This window comes from Myotis davidii, unplaced genomic scaffold, assembly GCF_000327345.1.
Source record: "Myotis davidii unplaced genomic scaffold, ASM32734v1 scaffold49, whole genome shotgun sequence".
NCBI lineage: Eukaryota > Metazoa > Chordata > Mammalia > Chiroptera > Vespertilionidae > Myotis > Myotis davidii.
The window spans coordinates 3,459,843-3,468,922 of NW_006300375.1; the positions used below are offsets into that span (position 1 = coordinate 3,459,843).

The following is a 9,080-nucleotide window of genomic DNA, read 5'->3' on the forward strand; positions in this document are numbered from 1 at the left end:
CGTTACCTCAGGATTTCACTTCAGCACTGCGCCGCCTCTGAGTCTGGGTATAATATTCTCTTTACTCCTAGTTGTAGAATTTCCACTCAGCCAGCCCTCCTGTGGCTCTGGACGTTGTCCTTTCCCTGGATCAAGCTTAATTTGACTTGGTTGTTCCAGGCGGCAATCTCTGGTGTTAACCTATGCCGCCATCTTCGGTTCTCCCCTCTTTTTTACTTTTTATTCAATATTGCAACCTTTTCTTATTCTATTTTATTTAGGTAATTATATTACTAAAACAAATATCTAAGTAATTATATATTAAACTTTAACCTTCATTAAAATTGTGTAAAACAATTATAATTTATATACTATATAATATTAATATTTATTATATATATCTTTAACATTTACAGTTATTTCAGAAAAATTATAGCATTAAATTATCACTGCAACCCTTTGAAGTTGGAGTTCTTTGTCCAGTTGATAAATGAGAAGACAAAACAATTTTGAATAGGTTAATTTGTTTGCTTGCTAACACAGGCTAAGAATTGCACCGAAGAATAAAATTCAGATTTTTAATTTGTCATTTAGTGCATTTGTATTGCATCATGCTGCCTCTCCTTGGTACAACTTTGTGTATAATTTTAGAAAAAAATATAAAGGTTTTATTTAATACTCCCAAGAAAAATTTATATATTTTTTCTAAATAATTATACATTATGAAAATTAAAATGAATAATTTGTAAAAGTATGCCTGAAGAATTAAGCATGGTCCACAGAGTTCCTTTTCCCTGTCCTTTCTTTTTAAAAATTTGAGTGAAAGATGAAATGCAGTATACAACTGAACTAGGACTATATTGAGAGTCTTGGATTCCTTGAGAACTTTTTTGAATTGTGGCGTCTATAATTAACACTTTAACAATTATGCATGTTTTAATTAGAGTCAAGTTATATCTGAATCAATGAACAATTTCAATTTAAAAGCTCTTTGAAATACAACTTAATTAAATATAATTCCTAAAACTAGGCTAATGAAGTTCAAGCTATTAGGAATTTTTATTTGTTTTCAAAGCATTTATATATTATTCAAATGGAATGTCATGCTTTTTAAATTTTCAGAATTTATTTCATTTATTTTCTTCTGCAGTAGCCTTTTTTTTTCTTTGTACTGTTAGTAAAATTATTTTTACAGAGAAGTGGAACAGATTTAAACTTTACTCTATCACCTGTAAAAAAAAACACCCTGATTTCTATTAGTTTCAACACAAATGCATGGCATTTCATGATATTAATGAAAGATAGTTGATCTAGAGCAATTATTTTATGCCATAATGGAGAGACTGCCAGATTGGTATGAATAAAGGGGTTGATTTAATCTAATATGAGGTTTTTATTTCAACACAGGCATCCTCAGAAATACAGTTATTATGTTTCAGAGATAAATGGATATATTTTGACTTGACCTTTTAAGATATAAAGAAAAATAATGATGTAGAAGTTCTTACACTTTTACATGTTTCTACAGAGATATTTCAGAGAGATTTCAGCTAAAAAAAGAAAGAGAAAGCTTTCTCTTTACCTTTCAGAATTGAAAGATGTCTAAGTTCTATTGGGTGTTCACTTGAGAAGAGAAGTAATCACAGACTTATTGTGAAAATAGAGGAACACAGCTGCTAGATCTTCTATGATCTAAAGCAAAAACAATTACTCAGTGAAAACATAAAACTATATAGGTGGAAAGATTCTAGACTATATTTGTCAACTAACTCATCATTTTACAGATGATGAATCAACGCCTAAAAAAAGTCACACTGCTAACTAGTCACTGCTTAAGCACTTTAAAGTCATTTATTGATTTAGCTATGCTCTCAGTAAATATCTCTAAAACACTCCCTATGTGTCTATAGTAGATGTTGTGGGCCCCCTGCCCACATCTTCTGAACACACACACACACACACACACACACACACACACACACTCCCCTAGCTTCCTACCCAAAGCATGTGCATATCTCTGCCTGAGAGCTTTCTCTGGTGGCAGGAATATGTGGAAGTGAACACTCCACACACACACACACAGACACACACACAAAGAGAGGGAGAGGGAGAGAGAGAGAGATTGATTGATTATTTGGTTGCCTTCCCAATATGTCCCAAACCTTTTGATGTACATGGCATGGCTTTCTGTAGCAGTTTCAACTCATGCAGGCCCATGTTCCACTTGCAATAAGCCATGCTCTAGCCAGATGCATTTGTTTACTTGAGGTGAATGGTGAATGGACACATTTACTAGACCTAGTCAGTATAAATTTAAAATTACAGTAATACATATAGAAAAATTTTCTGTGAAATTAATCTTTTCATACAGACTTAATTTTAATGTGTCCACATAAGTAAAAAGTAACTAATTTGTCAATTTTTTAACATATGAATTCAGAAAACCTACTTTATTGTATAACAGACTTTCAGCTTCAAGAGATACCCCTTATTCAAATTAGTTTGTTATATTGAGGTTTTACTGTAGTTACGTTCTCATCATGCCACCAACAAAAATTAAAGTTCAAGCAAATACTATTAACTGTTAGTAATAGGAATTATAATGGAAAAGACCATTGTGGGGAGTGTGGTATTTGTATTAGTGCTATCAGTTGTCAGAGTTAGAGACCACATTCTAACTAGCTTAAAAAATAATATATTATTGGTTTTATAATTAAGAAGCATGGAGATAGAAGGAATCTCTGGCACATCAGCTTTTAAGCAGCTTATCTTTCACGACCATAACTACTCCTGGAAAATGGAATATTTCAGGGAAAGTTATAGAGAAAAGTTGTAAGTGGACAGATTCAGGCACCTGTAATGTCTGTCATTAGAGGAGTTGTGTTGTCAGCCAAACAGAATCACATGATTGGAAGAAACAGTTTTTCAGATAGTAGCATTTCCAAATAGAAGAAAATTTACCAAAGCAAATCCACATGTTTGCTTATCCTAGGTTTTACACTGTGAGAACGGCTGACTTACTCTGTGTGAGAGCTTGCTGTGTCATTTTCTCCATCAGAATTCCGCAGTTTGGGTGTTGGAAGGGAGAAGCAAACTTTTGGTTTTCTAAGGTTGGGCAGGAGTTAGTGAGGACTGAGGTGTGAGAAGTGGGTTTGGATAGAGTGCACAGAATCATGGAGCAGTTTGGAGCACAGCAACACGTGCAATGGGCAGGATGCATCTTGAGCCATCACTTGCCTCCCATTTGCATTAGACTTCCTCAAAAATGTACCTCATCTAATTGATCCAATTAAAAATAATAACAGAAATTAATCATTGTATTTCTTCACTCTGGTACATGGAGTCTTTGAATATGTAACTGTAAATGAATTAAATAGACTCACAGCATACTAACTGACCTAAGGAAATAAAACTGTAATAATTTATTTGGATTCATATAAGTACCAGATAAAACTAACATAAATTCTATGGATAATACTGATTTTTCTTTTTCAATATATAAAATAATAGTTTATAACATATATAGGTCACATATTGTGTGCCAGGCACTGTGCTAAACTTAACCAGTTGTGTTATTATCTCCTGGCATATAATATTCCTGTAGGGTTGTCATATGACTTCAGTCCATTAATCTGGTAACATTAATCTCTAGTTTGACTTGTGTTGGCCTTTCCTTTTCCTTTTTATCTTTATAAACAATATACTCATACATTCTAAACCTCACACAAATGTAATGACACACAAAAATATTTTTTTTCTCTCAAAGACTATTGTCTTCAATTTACTTCATCTACTTTTATCTATATTTGGAAACGTTCATTCCATTCACATTCTCCCCCCACATCTCACCCCTGCTCCCATGCATGCACACCCAGCCACACTCACACCCGCACAAGCACACTCACACAAGTTCCTGACTTCTTTTATTCACACAGGGCTGCAGTGCTGCTGTTTAGCTCATCCTGTGTAGCGTGGTTTACTTGGGCACAGTCAAGAGCAGTGGTGTATGGTTACCAGGTCAAATTGGTACAAAGATATATTAACCACAACATTCGAGTTATAAGTGATTTGAGCTAAATTATGGGGCTCTTTGTTGGTGGGAATTATTAACATAACTCATTTATAGATAAGAGAATCCTTAATGTTTATCTGATTGACTTCATATTTGGAACTTAAGAGTGATTAAAAATGACCACAATAATAAGATTTAAACAAAGTCTTTAGCAGACAATTCAGTTGCCTAAAATTTGTCAGGTGGTGGATCATTGTGCAGAGCCAAGGCTATTGCCAAGAAAAGAGCATTACTAAATTGGAAGGGGCGTTAATATCTATTTGAATTTTGAATGTGTCATATATTTCAGATGTTGGCTATAAAATCCTAATTTTCTGTTCCAATATTTAAATCATATTTCTGGCAGCATCTTACTTCCATGTAGAAGCTTTGTACTTATGCTTCGAATTTTTAACATCAACTATTCATCAGAGGCCAACTTTTATAGGCAAGTGGCATGCAAGGGACTGTCACTCAGAGTGCCATTTTAAAGATGGAATGGTCTATTTTGCCCAGATTTAATTTTTGACTCCCAGTAGACGCTGGGAAACTAAAGTAATTTATCTCTCAACTTGCTAGGGGATGTTTTAAATTTCAGTAAGCAGCAGTATTATATTAGCATAGACTATTTGGATAAATTTGTTTGAAGGAGATAATAAATAACTAAACTACTTGGTTAAAATCAGAAATGAAACAATTTGTTCTTGTCATCTGGTGGTGCTTAAATTATGACAAATAGCTCTCCAAAGGTCTAACCCATCTACAAATCTCCTTTGAGGCCATTGCTGGCTTTATCCTATCATAAGGCATGGAATACACTGAAATCCACTGAAAACTTCTGGGTTTGAGTTAGAAATAACTTCCAAGGTCATGTTTAATAATTTGCATAAAAAAACATTTAGCCAGAAGTATGTTAAAGAAGAAAACTCAATTTTATAATATATGCCTGTGCTAATTAGTTGCTATGCTAATTAGTTGAAATATTCGAAGCTACTGATATAACTATGTACTTTCTGGAGAAGGGACTGAGGGAATTTTGAGTAATAGGATAGATAAATGATTAAGAAACACACACATGCACATTTGCAAATACACATGCTTGAACTGAACAAAATGGGGAAATGTTTACAACTATCTGAAATTCTTAATTTTCACCTATTTTGAAACTTAGGACAGTTGATTTATGTGGTCATGTCGTCCAATGACAAATAAGAGTTATTCTTCAATTTCAGCTACCTCAAAGTCTTGCCACATGTGAGTTGTGATGCGAGAACTTGCTCCTTATGGTTGGAGGGGAGTCTTCATCTTTGTTTTCTAAAGGAAGCACAGGGTGAAGTCGCCCAAGTTGTAGAATAGTTGGGGACTGTCTCCCTCTGTTGGTCAAAAGATCCCAAAGTCTCTATAGGGTAAAGGGAGAAGGAATGCACCTCATTCTTTTGCCTCTTCTTTAATTATACCCCCTCAGGACATATAGCTGTCTTTACACTGTTTCCTAATTTTGTTTTAGCACGGAATTCATTTTAAAAATATTTTTATTTATTTCAGAGAGGAAAAGAGAGGGAGAGTGAGAAACATCAATGATGAGAAAGAATCAACAACAGTTGCCTCCTGCATGCCCCCCACTGGGGATTGAGCCTGCAACCTAGCGCGTGCCCTAATATCCTGGTTCATCGGTCAACACTCAACGACTGAGACACACCAGCCAGACACACAGAATTTGTTTTAGCTAAAATCCATCGGGACATAGAAACAGTGCTGACTCAGTGTGAATTGTCCAATACTCCTGAAAGTTGTCCTTTATCCCAACCTGCTTAAGATTGGTTCTGGATATATTTTGGTGCTTCCATGATTTGAGTCATTTGATTTTATACTTATTTAGTTTAACGAAGCTTCACATTCTTTCTTTTTCATGTCAGCGAGTAATTTAAAATACTTGTATTGAAAATCGTCTGAACAAATGTAAGTGGAACTACATCTATGTCTTGTTTCATTGGAAGCAATTTAGTTTTTAAAAATGCTTGCTATTTAGATTTTGAAATATTATTTGTAATATTAATTGTAGTAACACGTTGACCTTACATTTATGTGTTTTCCAATGCTGATTTTTTTTTGTATTTTCTTTTTTGATTTTTCAATTACAGTTTACATTCATTATTACTTTGTATTAGTTCCAGGTGTACAGCTCAGTGGTTAGACAATCATATACTTTACCAAAGTGTTCCCCTGATATTTTCAGCAGCCACCTGACACCATATGTAATTATAACCATATTATTCACTATATTCATTATGCTATACTTTGCATCCTCATGACTATTTTATAACTACCAATTTGTACTTTTTAATCCCTTTATCACTCAAAACCTCTCTCGTTTGGCAATCATCAGTCTGTTCTCTGTACGTATGGGTTTCTTTTGGTGTGTTTGTTTCTTCTTTAAATTCCATATATACGTGAAATTATATGGCATTTGTCTTTCTTGGACTGACTTATTTCACTTAGCATGATAGCCTCCAGGTTCATCCACATGGTTGCAAATGGTAAGATTTCATTCTTTCTCATGGCTTAGTAACATTCCTTTATATATATATATATGTACCAGAGGTTTTTTATCTACTTATCTACTAATGGACACTCAGGCTGCCCACAAATCTTGACTATTGTAAATAATGCTGCAATGAGCGTAGGGGAGCATATATTATTTTGAATTAGTGTTTGGGTTTCTCCAGATATATACCCAGAAGTAGAATTACTGGGTCATAAAGCAGTTCCATTTTCAGTTTTTTTGCAGTAACTCAATATTGTTTTTCCACCGTGGCTGCACCAATCTGCATTACCATCAACAGAAGCTGCACACATCTTAATGTACATTCTTATATACAGAGCTAATATATATTTTTATATAGCAAAAGAGATAGTTATAAATGAAATTGATTTACAACTTTACAGTTTCACCAAATCATGTTTTTTTTTCCTCAAGCTTATACTTAAATTTTTTACTGAGCCAAATAATTCTGATACTATAAGCCACACTAAAACAAATCACTGCAATTTTCCATAAGAAAGTATGATTTATTGAGACTGGAAACTATTTTTATATAGAAAAAATTTATATAAATTCAGTGCCCTGTGAATGTTTAAATTTTATAGTCCACCTGCCATGTAGATGGAATGGGGTGACAAATTAAATGCACAATTATCTTTTCTCCAAGTTGTTACATGGATCTATCCTTGCTAACATTGATCAGTGGTGCTTTTCTTTTAGGTAAAATAAAGGACTAATGAAATGTGCATGCTATCCATGCAAGTTTTGAGGTTTGGGAAAGGAAAGTGTATCTATAAAAAAATGTTTCTAGGCCAAAAGCAATGTCACATTCATTGGAGAAGAAATTTTGTTGTAAGGCAGTGGAAGTGACACTATTGTTTTCCTTCACATTTATATTTTGACCGTATAAGAAATTGACCTTGTATAAAAAAGAGAGCTTTTTAAAAATAGAAATATGCCCTAGCTGGTTTAGTTCAGCAGACAGAGGGTCGGCCTACGGATTGAAGGGTCCCTGCTTCGATTACAGTCAGGGGCACATGCCTGGGTGGCGGGCTCAATCCCCAGTAGGGGGCGTGCAGGAGGCAGCCAATCAATGATTCTCTCTCATCATTGATGTTTCTATCTCTCTCCCGTTCTCTCTGAAATCAATCAAAAAGTAAATAAATAAATAAAATAAAAGTAGAAATACAAATTACCCATTTTAGAAGGGGTATAAATATTTGAAATGTAGTATTATTTTGTGATTAATGTGTTTTTCATAGTTCACATAAAAGAAAAAAAGCCAGCTTTTTGAATTATATGTATTTCAAAGTCCCAAAAGACTTGTACAAATGTATGAAATTTAAATAAACTTGGCAATATACATTTTTCAATAACAGTTTTAGAATCAATACAGAGGTTCTTAAAGAAGAGGTAGTAGGGTTTTGTATAAAATATAGCACAGTAAAAGAGGGAAAGGCATTGGGAAATTCTCAAACCCAGTTTTCTGTATGTTAGTTTTTATTTTAATTTCCAGCACAGTTTATCTAAATACAATCAAAATACTTAGTTTGAGTGAAAACTAGCATTTCTTTATCATACTTAACCCTCCTCTGGGACTGTAGTTGATATCCTGAATCTCAAGTTTAAGAAATAAATTATCTTTATTTGTTATATGTGACGATGTGTGACACATAAGGAAAAAGCTTGCTAATAAATTTAGTCCTTTCATTCAAGTACCATGTACCAAGTGTAGTCCTAGACACAAGTGGCTTTATATAATTAATCTGTATCCATTATTTTACCGAAAGTGTAAGGGTAGGTATGTTTGCTTATATTGTGTCTCCCTTGGCAGAGCAGTATGTACATATGGGTCTATAAAGAATGTTGAAAATGATGATACTGAACTGCATGAAATTTAATACAGTTTCAGCACAGTTCAATTTTGAAATATAAGGAAGCAGTTGGAAGAAATAAAATCTAAAATGAAGATAAACTTATTCGGTACTTTCACTTTTGATGGACTCCGCATTTTAAATTGAAAATTGTCTCCTAAGTATAAATTACAGGGTTGCATGAGGGATCAATAAGGTAGTAATTAGATTTGGGTCTCAGGTGAATTCAGATGGTTATGATGAGTTCTGATTTTGTATTTTAACTTTGCTTCAAAACTAATGCTATAAGAAATGTTTCAGGAATTAGAGCTTATATGCATGGTAAAAACCTCTAGCTACTTAATTATTTTAAAAATCATTTAATGGTAAGTTAAAAAGTGCTATTGACTCTATATGAAATACACTTGAACTCCTGGGTTTCATTCAGTGTTATGAATCATGATTTCATGTATTTGTCTATATAGGGTTTGGTTTGGTTGTTTGGTCTTCACAGACACCTATATTTTATGGTATGTTTCTTACATAAAAAGGAGGCAGGTTCTGTGACAAATAAATCTGGGAAACAAAACAAGATCTACTTTCCTCTTGGACATTTATAATATACATGCATACACTGAGGCTCTGTGAGGTCCTG

General features: G+C 33.7%; 1 protein-coding gene across 1 annotated transcript in view; it reads left to right on the top strand.

The window, feature by feature from the left end:
• The window catches only part of CACNA2D1 (calcium voltage-gated channel auxiliary subunit alpha2delta 1), a 319,906-nt gene that overhangs the window by 155,348 nt on the left and 155,478 nt on the right, over window positions 1–9,080 (top strand). The window lies entirely within an intron of this gene.